This window comes from Mastomys coucha, unplaced genomic scaffold, assembly GCF_008632895.1.
Source record: "Mastomys coucha isolate ucsf_1 unplaced genomic scaffold, UCSF_Mcou_1 pScaffold12, whole genome shotgun sequence".
In the NCBI taxonomy this organism is placed as follows: Eukaryota; Metazoa; Chordata; class Mammalia; order Rodentia; family Muridae; genus Mastomys; species Mastomys coucha.
In genome coordinates, this window is record NW_022196894.1 from 65,907,436 (window position 1) to 65,924,176 (window position 16,741).

The following is a 16,741-nucleotide window of genomic DNA, read 5'->3' on the forward strand; positions in this document are numbered from 1 at the left end:
GGCCTCCCCTTGAGCTGGATCCCACTTTGGGGCCTATCACTGTACCTTGTTTACCTTAGGCTCTTCTCCACTTCCATTCCTGCAGTTCTTTCAGACAGGAAAATTTGTGGGTCATAGTTTTGACTGTGGGATGTCAACCCCATCCCTCACTTGATGCCCTGTCTTTCTGCTGAAGGTAGGCTCTATAATTTCCCTCTTCTCAATGTAGGACATTTCATTTAAGGTCCCTTTCTTTGGTTCCTGAGAATATCTCACCTCCCAGGTCTCTGGCACATTATGGAGGGTGCCCCCAAACTCTTACCTCCCAAGGTTGCATGTGTCCATTCTTTCTGCTGACCCTCAGGAGTTTCAGTCCTTTCCTCCAACCCAATACCTGATCACACCCCACATCCCCTTTCCCTCCCATGTCAAACAAGAAGCTAACCACCAAGAAACTAAACAACCCAATAAAAATGGGGTATAGCAAAATAAACATAGATGATTAACTAGGGAGGTGGCTTGTAAGAGAACAACAAAGAGTGAGACTGAATGCTTTGCTTGACGTTTTTAACTCTTGTGTCAATTTTGAAGAAGAGGACTTTATAAGTTACTCTTTCTCTGAGATGAATGCTTTTCCAAATTATCACAGCTAATGAAACAAATTCTTACCCCAACCTAATGTCTGTGCTACCCTTCAAGCAGAACCATTGTTCATTTGAAACAGTTGGTGAATGACTTTATGGATAAACCATCTTATTATATATACCATTTCTTAAATTAATGTAACCTGTTCTCTGTGGGCTGAGAATAAAGTCACTCACTCAAGTCAAATAGTTTTGACCATAGCAGGAAGTCTGTATCCAAAAATCATGCCTACAATTCATTTCTTGGTGCAGCAGAACTTTCAACTCTCAGCTTAGCTACGATGGAAGTAAAATCCTTTGGGGATGTGAGGGTCATTGAAGTACAGCCTTATTACAATAAAATCCAATGTCTAAAAATAGTTCTTATTTTGGCCTTGTACCACAATATGAGCCAAGATATTAAACTCTACTAAATACAAAACAAACAAACAAAAAGACTTTACATATTTATGTTCATTTAAGAAAATACTAGTAGTGATGTATTATTTTTAACTATATAGTTAATATGTTTGGAGTTATTTAAAATTTATATTGTAGGTATTGAAGGGGATATCTCTGGGAGGAGTTGGGGTACAAAAGGGAAACAAGAATGTGATTTAATTCTATTTACTTAAAATATGTTTTTAAATGTTAAGAAAATCAGATAAATTGAAATCATGTAACTTTCTCTTCATGATGCAATAAAAGTTTAAAAATTGGGGTATAGAACTAAACAGAGAAATCACAACAGAGGAATTTAAAATGGCTGAGAAGCACCTAAGGAAATGTTCAAAGTCCTTAGTGATCAAGGAAATGAAAATCAAAACAACCCTGAGATTCTACAATATACTAATCAGAATGGGTAAGATCAAAACTTCAGGTGACAACACATGTTGGAGAGGATGTGGAGAATGAGGAATATACCTTAATTGCTGGTGAGATGACACACTGGTACAACCACTTTGGAAATCAGTCTGAAGGTTCCTCAGAAAATTAAAAATAGATACACCTGAAGACCCAGCCATACCAATCTTGAGAATATACCCAAGAGATGACCCACCATGCCACAGGGACACATATTCCACTATGTTCATAGTGGCCTACTTTGTGATAGCCAGAAGCTGGAAACAACCCAGATGTCCTATAACAGAAGAATGGATACAGAAAATTTGGTTCATTTACACAATGGAATATTACTCAGCTATTAAGAATGAGGACATCCTGAGTTTTGAAGACAAATGGATGGAGCTAGAAAATATCATCCTGAGTGAGGTAAGGACATACTTATTAATAAGTGGATATTAGCCAAAAAATAAAAGTAAATTAATAAAAAGTGCTGAATATCCAAGATGCAGTATACCTAGTTTTGTTTGTTTGTTTTCTTTCCTTTGCTTTTCCTTCAAGAGTTGTGCCATCTGCTTGGCTGAGTGGATATCTTTATGATTATTTGGCTTTCATAGGAAACACTGAGATCATATTTTTTCTATGCAATTCTTTTCTTTACAGAATGCATACACTTACAGTTTTTTTTTGTTGTTGTTTGTTTGTTTGCTTGCTTGGTTCATTTGGTTGATTGTTTTGGCTTGTTTTTATTTTCTTCAATATTTTTTACTTAAGAACATTTCTTTAAATCAATTACAATGTTTGGCTATGTTGATAAACATACAACTCATTCCTCAAGAGGATTAGTAAACATTGAAGTGAAAATTCTGGCCTGGTCTCATTATATGATGCAGACACCCATGGTATTTTGCTGATGTGGATTCGTGTTGTGTTTTGGTAAGGCAAGATCCATAGGAGGGCACATGACATTTGCAGTATAGATAGGACTCGGCCGACAGTGACTGTGCTTTTATAGCTACCTTTGCAATGCCTTGTCGGTCTAGTGTCTTCACTGACATTCATTCCATTGAGAGAGGCATGGCAATGAACTTCTGGCTTTCTAAATGGTTTTTGGTCATTGCTGCTGACTTTCTGACTGGTGCCCATTCAGCAGAGACCTAGCTGTTTCTGCTGGATTGTACCACCACTTCTGATTTGTGTTTGGTATCGCCACACTACCGATATCTAATATCCTGACAAAGAGAGATTAGAATCACCCCAAAAACTACTTCTAAACAGGTCCACATCCTTTTGCTCTATTTACCATCTTTTCTCTCCGACCTTTTGATGGAGGGTTAGGAAAGGGATGGATATTCAGAAAATCTTTGTCTATATTTATTTTCTATTTCAATATTTTCTATTTTAGATGCTTAAACATCAATGTATTATGATGCTTACACTTATTTCTTCTAATTATATTATGAAGATTTTTGAGTGTATAAACAAAATTTTCTCTTATTCTGATCCTAATTTGGAAATGTTTATTTATATCCAGTATCTGTATTTTTCTATTAGGCATAGGGTATTCTATATTTAATTATAGCTATAGAAGCAAGCATATTAAGGCATTTTTCATGAGGATAAAGAAAGTTAGATATTATCAATATGTGTCACATATTTCTAGTGGATATAAATTGGTAAGGACTCCTTATTTTTCTAATTTACACTTTGTAAATTATATCTAATTTATATCATATTTATGCCAAGAAGTAAATTGGGTATAAAACTATATACATGACATATATGATGAAACAGAAAGTAATAAAGAAAAATTTAGTATTCATAATATTTTCCAAGAATGAATCTACTAGAGAAGTAGCTTAAGGCTATTTTATCACTAAAGTGCTATTTGTTCCTTCAGAAGTTATTTGAACTGCAAGAAATACATAACAGGGGGGTGGGCAGGAGGTATGGGATGTTGAACAGTCAGAGGGTGGATGGGGGGATAAAATATGGAGTGTAAAAAATAAATTAATTAATTAATTTACAAAAGAAAATACTGCCTGGCAGTGGTGGTGGTGGCACACTCCTTTAATCCTAGCACTTGGGAGGCAGAGGCAGGTGGATTTCTGAGTTCAAGGACAGCCTGGTCTACAGAGTGAGTTCCGGGACAGCCAGGGCTACACAGAGAAACCCTATCTCAAAAAAACAAAATATAAAAGAAAATACTTATGTACCAACCATATACATATATTTATATATATATATGTATTTATATATATATAAATATATGTATATGCATACATACAAATATGTACATGTATATACATACATACATGTACATATATTTATGTAAAACACTCATATTCATTACAGAATCTCCAATGAAAGGAAGGTAAGATTTAGTCAAGGTTAGAGATCACACAAATATTAGTTACAAAGCCTAATTAATATTATACAGAGCTTAATTATGAGGGAACATTGACTAGACAGTATACAGAATATATTTTATTATCTTTAGCCAGTAATCACTAAAATTAAAAAAAATCCATTCATAACATTTTTTTAATTTAAAACAGTAAATATCCCATATACAGGGATTTAAAGTTGAGAATGGTTTAATAATTATATAAATATGAATATTATTTGTATATTTATATTTTAATAAAGCTAATGTCTACTGGGAGAAAACATATTATAGGAATGGTAAACTTTAAAATGTGAAAGATTATTAATCACACCTAAATTTCTCAGCTCAGCAGTCCTGCCTCTACTCTAATTTCCCTTAATGTTAATGAATCAGAAATTCTGAGGCTAATACCCAATAGTTGGATTTGTATCTACCCCTTATAGGTAATTTAGATATACACTAAACTTTCAGCTTGGCTAAAGTACTGCTACTAAATTTACATCAGAGTTGCCAAAAAACATAAAGGATAATGGAAAAAGCAAGCCAAAAATAAGTAAAGATCAATTTAAATTTTAGAATATTAAAATATAAATAATTAATGTAAGTATAGCCAAGAGAGTTCAAAAGGTATTGTAAATTAAATTACTGATTTATTAATTTATTTACAAATATCTAATTTATTCAGCCACTCAATCAGATTCATATATCACATGAAATGTTAATGCTAAAATCTTTTAATCTCAAATGAAACTAGTATTCAACTCAGTATCTTATATTTTATTTGAAAACCAAATGTTGAATGGAAAGGGTGAGAGACAGATTGGTCAATGTAGATCTCAATTTCACATATGGGAATACACAAATTCAATGTGGTGAATAAAAATGGTCAAGTTCAAGGACTGGTTTACAAAACAATAATATGGGTATTCTAGCTGTATACTTTTTATTAAATATTTTGCCATATAGCAAGTTCTTTGAATATTTGTCTGTGTCTGTCTAAGTATTCATTTAAAAAGTCTTATAAGCTATCAAAATTAAATAATATAAGCTTTCTCATTATTTTCTAAGAACAGAAAACCAGGACATTAATTTTGGGCAAGTGTTCTTTACATAATCGACAGACATTTGATTCCTATAAACATTTTAACAAGATAAAGCATATCTTTAATGACAAGAGTAATCCTATCATAGTTACTCTCTCTACATGTCTTTTGACACCCAGACTATGCATCCTACCTCCAAATCCTGAGATTATAAGCAGCAATGACTACATCAACCTTTCATGTGAACCTAGTTAGCTCTGGAAAGGACCACATTCACTGCATTGGGGGTTGAAGCTACAGTGGGTAAATTACTGGTAAAAGTAATTCTGTAAAATTTTATGAATTTTATATTACATAAGAGAAAATATGCAGCTTTAACTTGAAAGGTATTTCAAGAATTCTGACATAAAGAAAAAGACTTAATATGATAATGTATTTTAAAGAAAATTTCTAAGGAGTTCTCTATGTGAATTACATTCACAATGTTCTGTGTTGTGTGAAAGTCATATACATACATGTGTGTGGATACAATGTATCTGTTTATACTGTGTTTACCAAATGTACAACTACTAAGTATCAAGTATTTTTACTGTGTGCAACTTCTTGCTGAGTAGTTTTGATTTTCAGAAAATACTGAACTTCAATATTGTCATCCTGTCTTCTCAGTTGCTCCTATTTTTTATTGTGTATGTGTATGACACACTCACTAATGTCCTCTCTCTCTTACACACATGCACAAGGACACACACATAAACATACACACACACACATCATCATCATCATTATATCATGTATGAGGAAGTCAATTTTCTTTCAGGAGTCAGTTATTTCCTTCTGTCAGGTAGGTTCCAGGTCACCAAGTGAGCTTGAAGTTGTTTACTTGCTCAGCCATATTGCCTGCCCAGTTTTTCCATTTTTTTCTAGTGGCCTATATAGTTACAATTGATGAGCAAATATTGAAACATTATGATAAGCTATACTTCAAAGTTAAGCATATATGTGACATAAAAGTATTCCACAATAATTTCAGTGCTCTAAATCCTGTACTCAAAGTTTCATTTCTAAACAACATTGTCTCATTTGGAGAACCATCCATGTTTAAAGTATTTCATCCAAATGATGAAAGAGCACTATCTTAATCCTTATCCCTGCAGAAGCAATTTCTACAGTTAAACACTGGTTATTATATTCTTATTTATTTTTCTCAGCAAGTTCAAGAGGCTAGGTTATATTGACTTTGGGGACTAAATGTCTCCCATCTCAAGATTCACCGTGAACACTGCCAACTAAAATTAAATGAACCACAGGAAATAAAAATAATTAGAAAAGCCTCAAAGAAAATCAGAATTTTCCTCAGTGAGTCTCTTGGTAACACTAAGTGACATAGTCTGGAAATTTATGCTACCTTTCTAATAGCAATGCAATCTTTTTTATTTGCTGTATCCAAGCACAAGCATCTGGTTGGTTACATTTCAGTGAAATTTCCTGTTGTTAATAGTCTGTTCAAAACAGCCACTTCAAAGATTTCTTTCTGAAACAGTGTTTGATATTGGTATTTGTTCTTAGTCCTTTGTGGGGTGCATTAATTGTATCATTTTACACTAATCGAAATTGTTTGCCAAATAGTTACTCTGCAATTTGGAATGGAATTTCTATTTTTGTCCTGTATACACGCTCTGTCTGAATTAGGTAGATATGGGAAAACTGGTAGACATGCATTGCTTACTTGCCCCTCCTTAGTATCATGGTTCCATGATTAATTCTTTGCAATCCATACACCTTTGTAAATAATGTAGAATTTTATCTATAAAACTCATGTGTGTCTATTTATACTTCTACTGGCAGAAAACTATATAAATATGTTTATTTTTATATATTCAGACACATGAGTTCATGTGTGTGTTTTCTTAAATTTTATGGGTACAGAAACAAGAACTGTTTTTTGGTAAACTCATTATCAAGTAAACATAAGTTACCTATATAGACAGGTTTTGATTACTTCAAAAATTAAAATTTCAACAGAGATTTTATCAGTATATTTGAAAAAAATTATCATCTGTGAAGTATGCACAATAGTGGGTTTCATATGGCATTTCCATATATGTATTTGACTTATTTTTTATGATATATACCCTCATTAGCCAAAGTTATTCTTTTCTTCACATTCCTGTTGTCTTTCTCTTCCCACCTATTCTATATTTGTTATTTTTGATGAGTTGTGTTTTCTTACTGTTGCTTTCAGACTTCAGGATGAGAGATTATTTACAATAAAGTGAGATCTTTAACATTGATTTCTCCTCCCATAGTTACAATTAACTAACTGCTTATTAGTCTTAAAGTAGTCAAGTCTCTAATTTAGATATAATTATCTGCCAATAGGTCCTAGGGAAAGTGGTTGCATAGACCTGTCTTTCCACATGAATGGATGTTGGTAGGATGAGTCTTGATCTGATCTTATGCAAATATACTCAACTAGCATAGATCAAGAGTGCCATGCTCATACTACTTTTTTCTTTTGACTAGCTCTTAGGTTCTGTCCATCCTGTTTTTATGCTTCCTGAGATTTGGAGCTGATGACATAGAAGTCCTGTTAATTGCTGTCTGTTCAACTTATTTTCATACTTTACACAGTTATGAGTCTCTGCAGTTATGGTTGCCCATGCATAAAAGGGTTCCTCTGAATAAAGCTGATGTATATCCTAATGTATGAGTATTTTCATTTTTAATCTGTTAGAATAATTAGACTTAGTTTATGATATGATGGTTTATTATATAATTTATGTACATTGTACAAGAAAGAATATATAGAAATACAATTTTAATTACTACACAATTCAAGATTTTCAAAACAATTTAGGTTTCTATTTTCTGAGCCCATTAAGAAATCTAAGATTAATAGTGTAGTATGAAGCTCTTTTTGGTCTGTAACTCAAACTAATTCCCCCACCTCAGTCTTTTGAGCACTAATATTATAGGCTTTAACTAAGAAAACTAAGCTCTTTTCTTTTAAAGTAAAACATTTAAATCTCATTATGTTTTCCTTTGATGGAATAGTATGTGCATTCTCTATTGTGTTAGGAAATCATCAACATGAATAATGACTTGACATAAAAAAAACTTAAAAAGAAAATAATTTTCTACTATTCCATCAGCAGGCCCCTGCTCTTCTAGAGGCCACTCAGGTACCTGAGGCCCCAAGTAAGACTCAGCCATAGACAACCAATATACCAAGCCATAACTCTGGCAGAAGACCTGTGTACTACTAGAAGCCATACTGGTATCCTGAACCTTAGAGGCTATACTTGTACCTAGAACCCTAGAGGCCAGACCAGCTCTTAGAACCCAAGAGCCCAGAGGCAATGCAGACATCTCAAACTCTAAAGGATCCAGGGACTGTAAGAACCGCACCAAAGATATCCGGTTCAATCTACACACTTATAGCATCTCTAGAACCACAGCTCATTCAAGCCAGAAGACCAGAAAGAAAATAGAAACCAAAGAAAAAAAGTCCATTCAACAATGATAAACCCAGAAAGTGGCCTGTACACAAGACTCAGTTGTATAGATTCTAGTGTAAGAATACAATCACCAAGAGCCAGGGCAATAAGGCACTACCAGAGCCCAACTATGTGATTACAGCAGTTCCTGAATATTCCAGCATTGCTGAAGCAGAAGAAAATGACCTTAAAATGAACTTCATGATGATGATAAGTGTCCTTAAAGAGAAAGTTAATAAGTCCCTTAAAGAAATGTGGGAGTACACAAACAATGGAAGGAAATAAATCCTTTGAAGAAAGCCCCCCCCCAAATAAAAGCCAAGACAAAATGAACAGGTAAAGTAAATGAATAAAAATGTCCAACACCTAAAAATGGAAATAGAAACAATAATAAAACCCAGAAACTTACAGAATCCAAGAGGTGAAAAATATAGGAATGGGAAGAGGAAATACAAATGGCATCAACAGAATACAAAATTTGGAAGAGAAACTCTCAGGCAAAGAAGATGCAATAGAAGAAATTGACACAATGGTGAAAGAAAAAAGCTAAATCTAAAAAAAAAATACCTGAAGCAAAACATCTGGGAAATCTAGGGCACCATGAAAAGACCAAAACTAGAAATCCGAAGAATAGAAGAAGGAGAAAAATCCAAGCTCAAAAACCCAGAAAATATTTTTAACAAAATCAAAGAAGAAAATTTCTTTAACCTAAAGAAAGAAATGGAAATAAATATAATAGAGGATTATAGAATGTCAAATATATTGGCCAAGAAAAGGTATTTCCCCTGCCAAAAATAATCAAAATACTACACATATAAAGCAAAGAAAGAATATTAAAAGCTGCAAAGAGAAAGGCCAAATAACATAGAAAGGCAAGCAAAGTCATACCTGACTTTTCAATAGAAATTCTAAAAGCTAGGAATGTTCAGGAAGATGCACTCACACTGTAAATGTCAGCCTAAGCTACTATCTCTTGCACAGTGGCTACTATTTCAGCCACTGTAGATGAAGAAAACAAGATATTCTATGAAACAATCAAATTTAAACCATATCTATCCAAAATCTAGCCCTACAGAGGTATTTGAAGAAAAACCCCAACACAAAGAGATTAACTATACCCATGAAAACGCAAGAAATAAATAATCTCATACTAAAAGAAGAGAACGAATGGTGTTGGTTGAACTGGATGTCAGCATGTAGAAGAATGCAAATAGACCCATATTCACCACCCTGCACAAAGTTAAATGCCAAATGTATCAAACACCTCAACTTAAAATCAGAAATATTACTGGGAGATACGCCTTTAGTCTCAGCACTTGGAAGGCAGAGGCAGGCAGATTTCTGAGTCCGAGGACTGCCTGGTCTACAGAGTGAGTTCCAAGAAAGCCAGGGCTACACAGAGAAACCCTGTCTTGAATAACCAAAAAAAAAAAAAAAAAAAAAAAAAAAAAACAGAAATATTGGCCTAATAGAAGAAGTGCATTGGCATAGAAGAAAATTTCCTGAACAGAACATCAAAAGGACAGGCAATAAGATCAAAACTTCCAAATGGAACCACATGAAAGTGAAAATCTTATGTGAGTCAAAGGATACTCTCAATAGGACAAAACAGTAGCCTATAGAATTAGAGAAGATTTTAACCAGCTATCTGAAAGAAAGCTAATTTCAAAATTTATAAATAACTCATATATAAACTAGATATCAGCAAACAAAAAAAATCAAGTAAAATAGAGGCTACAGATCTAAACAGAATATTCTCAATTGAGGAACCTTAAATGGCCAAAAACACACTTATAGAAATTTGAATATCCTTAGTCATCAGGGAAAGGGAAATGAAAACTACTTTTTCAGAGGACCAGTGTTTGATTCTTAATACCCACAGGGCAGCTCACAACCACCTGTAAATTCAGTTCCAGGGGAGTTGATTCCTTCTTTCGAGTTCCGTAGTACCAGGCACGCATATGCTACACAGACACACCTGCCAGCAAAACACTCATACATATAAAATGAAATAATTTATTTTTAAATTAGATAAAATATTTTTACACATTGCTATTGGTCAAGCTACAGACAATTTTTTTTTCTAAAACCTGTAATGTTAAAAGTAAAGCAAATATATCTTGACACGCAAGAAGAAAGATACATATTTGAAAATGCAGAGACAGAAATAATTACTCCTACTAAAAGGAACATAGATCAAAGCACCTGATTTTAAGGAAAAAATATAAATTTTCTAAGTCATTACCCCAGATGCAATGCCAACAACTAGGAATAGGGACTGCTGATGTAAAAATTCAACTACCAAACATGATATCTCTGAGCTCGTTAACTCCATACTTGGTGTCTCTATGCAATACCTATGAAGGAGGGATGGTAGGGAAAATTAACTGATGCTTTAATGTGGATTTGCAATGGGATCATACAGTATCCTGTCACCCTGCATGGGTCAAGGCAAGCCCACATGCTAGCTGTCACCATCCTATAGCTCTGGTTCAAAATTTGTTAGCTCTACAGAGAGAAGAGGGGATCAAGAATGCTTGGAAAGACATCAAAGACATTAAAAATGACAAATGATATTCATAAACACGTAAGTTTGTTCTGTTTCTTCCCATTTCCTCTTCAAGGTTATAATAAAATACACTTTGCTAATGTTGACCAGATTGTGCCTTATAAGGTACTGATGACCTTCAGGATCATGGAGACCAGCTACAGAGTAAACTTCCCTTCCATAGCAAGACAAAGTGGATCAAATGGTGGCTTATAAGACATTTCTCAAAGTGAGAATATCTCCAGAAGATGCCTCATTTCCTTTTTTACTAAAGATAGAGTGTGACAGTTAGAAAGTAAAGCTGAAAGAGAAATAAAATGGCAAATGGGTTCATACAACTTGTTCTCTCTGCTCCAACAGAAGCTACAAATATTCCATTACGAAATGTTCTTCAAGAGAGAATAACAGGCCTTGAAAACCAGAGAACAGCAAACTTAAAATCAAACCACAAATATTATATCAATAAAATATACATGAGATTACATATGTATATATGTGTATATTAATAAATTTTTAGAAATCAGAAACATTTTTGAGAATTTTCAATGTTTGAGACAGAAATGAAAATGCTCAGAGGTATAGGGGGCAACTCATTTTTAGGAGAATTCCTGACAATGAGTTTGAACCATGTATATTTCAAAGCTAGATTTAGAAATAAAACGTGATTCTACTCATTATTTTGTAAAGTTATACAGATAAAATTGTGTGTCATTTTTAGAGTTCCAAAGAAAGGAAATTGGTAACAATTTGCTTCATGTTTGTGTTCCTGAGGTTGCCATGTTTTGGATGCTACCAGAAACAAATGCATTCAGAACACATTCATAAAACACTGAGCTATCCTATTCGATGGTCTAGAAACAAATTGTTATTAGAACCAGTCCTAACTAGACAGAATTCACTGAAGAGCAGCGCACAGTCACCTCCACAAAGAAAAATTTTCTGTTGTTAGAAAGGGAAAATAGCTGCTTCTTTACCACAGCTATTTTGAACAAGTTCAACAAACATACAGTGAATCATAGGTTTTTAAATATATAGTGAGGAATACAATTTCTACAAAACTTTAATTGTCAATTACATACTTAATGAGAAAAGTGCAGGCAACTTTACTTAAAATGCAATTATACCTAATTTGAAGACTTATGTGAAGGTTTTTGTCAAGTTTTTATGAGAAAATGTAAGAAATCCATACAATTTACTTCATGATGGCACTGTGGAAGATTATCTTACTTTTAAAATGTTACCAAAGCCAACATTTTCATAAGGAAATTATATTGTGTTACTATTAAAACATTAAGATATGCATAATGAAAATTACACTTTTGAGTATTTTTTAGAAATAGTAAAGTATTCAAGCATTTGATGTATTATGTAAAAACACATTTTAACTTGATGTATTTCTTATACAATTATGTACATTAGAGATATATCATACACTTATTAGACAGCTAAAAATCATTTTCAGTCATTAGAGAGCAAGGAAAGAAGATAATGGAAGAGAATTTGTGTTTCATTTCTAGTTCTAAGAACTTTTGTTCTGTTTTAGAAAGCAAACAATTGTTCTTGAAAGACTTATATCTGCATTTTAAACCAGAGTGTTGGACAGTGGAAAAGGGACAAGAAATGGCTTCACTAAGAATACTAACTTGTGTATAAACATGATTCATCAATATTTCATATGATTTATTTTATGCCTATATCTGAATGCCTGAAGTATATTAATACACTACATCTGTGTGGATGCCTGTAGAAATCAAAGTCCACCAGATTCCCTGAGCCTGGAGTTACTAGAGTTTGGTAGATGTCTGATGTGTATGCTAGGAATTAAATCTAGTCTTTCTGAAAAATAAAATATCATTCTTAATCACTAACCCATTTCTCCAGACTTTAATAAAATTTTGTTAAGAAAGGGTTTTTATTTTTTTTTAATTTGAAGAAAATTGTAATCAGGTTTGTGAAAATATATTCTGGAAAATTATTTAAGAGATTAAAATTGATTGCTAAAAACTCAGCAAGTCTGTAGTGATTAAAGTCACAGTACATTACATCCAAAGCAGAAAAGGTTCCTTTCTCTTTCTTTAGGGCTTGCTGTTTTTGATGATTTATACTTCTGTTATCTGTTGTTGATCTAAATCGTAATGACTTATAACAGAGTTCATCAAGAACAGCTCTTCGTTTAATAAGAACTTTGAGTACTGGCTCTCCTTCTACTTGTTCTAGTGACCCAGTGAAACAACCAATTGAACATTTTGGCTTTTCAATTTTAAAGCAAATATTTGACATCATATTGGTAGACTTTTAATCCCTTTGAATTAGTTTTCTTATCTCTAAGATTTCTTTTACCTACATGCCTTTTGGAAAGGTTCTAAGTAATAAAAAAAAATACTGTTTATTGAACTGTTTGGAACAAGGATGCATATAGAAGATATTATTAATGACTTTTTATTAATCCCCATACTTCTGTGGGGAGTATATCCTTGACATGCAGGTGAAAGAGGATTATATTGCCAGGCAGTGAGCCAGAGTGCTACAATATAGCTTAAAGAAGCAGACAAGGAGTTTTATTTCTGATTAGATTCACATGTTTCTGAGAGTTGTTCTTGTTGAAAATAATGTCTCAAGCAGATTTAAGAAATGTGTAGGACTTTTAGGAGATATTTTGCAATGCAAGCCTAGGAAAGTAAGTTAAAATGACTCAATATCCATGTTATAAACTAAGCTCAAACAATATTTATACCATGATTGGCTAAGTGAGATAAAAGTTTTTGTATCTTTGGATGTGTACTAGAAATTTTATGTGCAATATTATGAATATTAATGAAATATTTCAGGTATACACATTTCAAATATAAATTTAACATATTGGATATGAGGTATATTCCATATCAATATATATTTAACAGATTATTTTAAATAAAAATCTTTTAATTTATCTAGTATTCAACAATAATAATGTGTACACTATTTCTAGATTGTTGAGACAAGAACAAAAGAAATATACATCATCAAATTATTTAAACTTTACTGGTTTATGAGTTTGAATTCTAAAATATTTAAAATCAAGTTATTATTAATGTTAATAGTTTATTAAACAATTTAAAATTTCTAAACATGTTAGTTTTGAGCAAGCATCCTAAATATAATGATAAAAATATGTTAATAAGCACTAAACTTTATTTAATTGTTTTTATATTAATAAACAATAGAGTGAGGTGTCTTATTGAACTCTAAAATGAAAACTATTAATGATATGTTTAAGTTTCACTAAAACTTAAATGGATAAGGGAAACAGTATCAGTGTTCTGGATTCCAAGTGCTATGTTCTATTTACTGCATCTAAGTTTGTAAATGTTCACCATTGTTACATATGCAATCTGAGGACCCATACACAATTGTAAAACAGTATACAACCTACCTGTAAGTGCTAGAGGATAGAGTAGGATATTACCCCTTAGTTAACTAGGACTAATGTTCACTGGCAATATTCACTGAGATATTACTTAGAGCAAGTTTAGGTTCTTTAATTATATATGGTAGTAAATGTTTGCTAGTTTACAATTGATATTTTAGGAATTTCATAAGAACCCATTGACACATGTGCATAGCAGTCCCTCATTTGAAAGTCTTTTACTAATTACTACACTAAATATAAAACAAATGTTCAATTAAAGAATTTAAATAAAATTAATTTCAACAGCTTTAAAATTGGTTGTGTCATAAATGGCTTCAGCATATTATACATGTTTGCACTGGGGATACTTAGTTAGCTAGGAGAAATGGTCAATGGAATTTCAAAAGGAAGATACAGTTAAATTTTCTTTAGAGGAAGTATAAAGCTCTTACTTCAGATGCCTGAAGTCTCCATGTAAATAGGAGAACCATTCAAGTTCAATTCTTCACATTTCACATCCCTACACTAATAATTAAACTGTTTAAATTGGCTTATTTTAATCCATGCTTTTTATTTTTCTGTTTTATTGTGGCCAGGAGCTTACTACCTTTCCAAACATTTTAAAATTTATGTATATGACTGTTTTGCTGAACGTATGCTTATGCACCAACTATGTGTTGGTGTTTTCAGAGATTAGAATAAGTTGTGATATTTCTGGGAATTGGAATAATACACAGCATGAACTGACGTGTAGGTACTAGGGACTGTACCTAAGTCCTCTGCAAAAACAGCTAGTGCTCATAGTTGCTGAGTCATCCCTTCAGGTTCTAATTATCTAAGCACGCAAATCATGCTTTCACCTCTAATTTTGCACCATATTTTATTTCATATAAAATGGTTTAATGGCTTAAAAAAAAATTTCAATTAGGAGACTGAAAGCAAAGAAGAATAGTTCTAAGCCTGATTGGCCTAGGAGAGAGGTACAGACCCAAAGCAAGTAAGGACACAATAACATCATCATAATCAACAAGAAACAAAATTAAATTTATTAACTAAATTTTAAATATCCTTATAATCAAATGGTCCAAAAATATAAATCAGATGAAGGTGTTGAAATGGCTATGGGTTTCCTTACTGCGGTCTTAAATCTGGTATCACAGACCAAAGAGCATACATGTATTGATGAATGAGTTGTAGATTTTGTAGAACTGCAGATATTCTAAAGTATTCATCTCAAAATGTAGCATAATGCCTTGTGGATCAAGTTTTTAGGAAAGAGTGGTAGGAGAGATGTCTCAGTGATTAAGAACACTGAATACTCTGCCAGAATAGTTTCCCAAAACCCATATTTTGTGTAACACAGGATAACCTTCAATTTCCAATTTTTCTATTACCATCTCTCAGGTTTTCAAATCACAGGTTTGCATTATAATTCCTGCCTCAAGACACTAATAGTAATATAAATAAATTCAAGAGCCAGGCATCGTAGCTAACACCTTTCATTCTAGTACTTGTCATGTACTGATAGGAGGCCCTCAAGTTGAGATAATTCCTTTGTTGTATAGTAATCTTAGGGCTAGCCTGGGTTACCTGTTTTAAAAAGCAAGTAAGAAAGCAAGCTAGCAAGTAAACAAACAAACAAACAAACAAAAAAACAGAAAAAAAACTGTATTTAAGATTAACCTAATATTTTTCCCTTTATTGGATATTTTATTTATTTACATTGCAAATTTACATTTCCTGATTTCTCCCCCAGAAACCCCCTATCGCATACCCACTCCTCCTGCTTCTATAAAGGTGTAAACCCAGCCTCCCACTCCTTCCTCCCTGCCCTCACATTCCCCTGAACTGGGATCCTTCAAGGGACAAAGGGCCTCTTCTCCCATTGATGCTGGACAAGGCCATCCTCTGCTGGAGCCGAGGGGTCTTTCCATGTGTACTCCTTGGTTAGTGGTTTAGACCCTGCGAGCTCTGGTTGCTTGATATTGTTGCTCTTCCTATGGGGTTGCAAAACCCTTCAGCTTCTTCAGTCCTTTCTCTAACTCCTCCATTGGAGACCCCTTGATCAGTACAATGGTCCCATGTTTATGCAAGAATCTGCCCCTGTTTATGTCAGACTCTGGCAGAGCCTATCTGGAGACAGCTATATCAGGCTCCTGTCAGCAAGCACTTCTTGGCATCCACAATAACGTCTGCATCTGGTGAGTGTATATGGGATGGATCCCTCCTACCATAACGACTAGAATTTCTTTAGAATTCTAAATTAACATTGGTATACAAGAAGTATTTTCACATCCCTTGTATTTTTATTTGCAAATTTTTTGAATATCGAAGTTATTTTCTTACAGAAATGCACCTAAAGTTTAGATGCCCTATGACTCTCTATCTCTCTGTATGTGTATATATACATATATATGCATATATATGTATG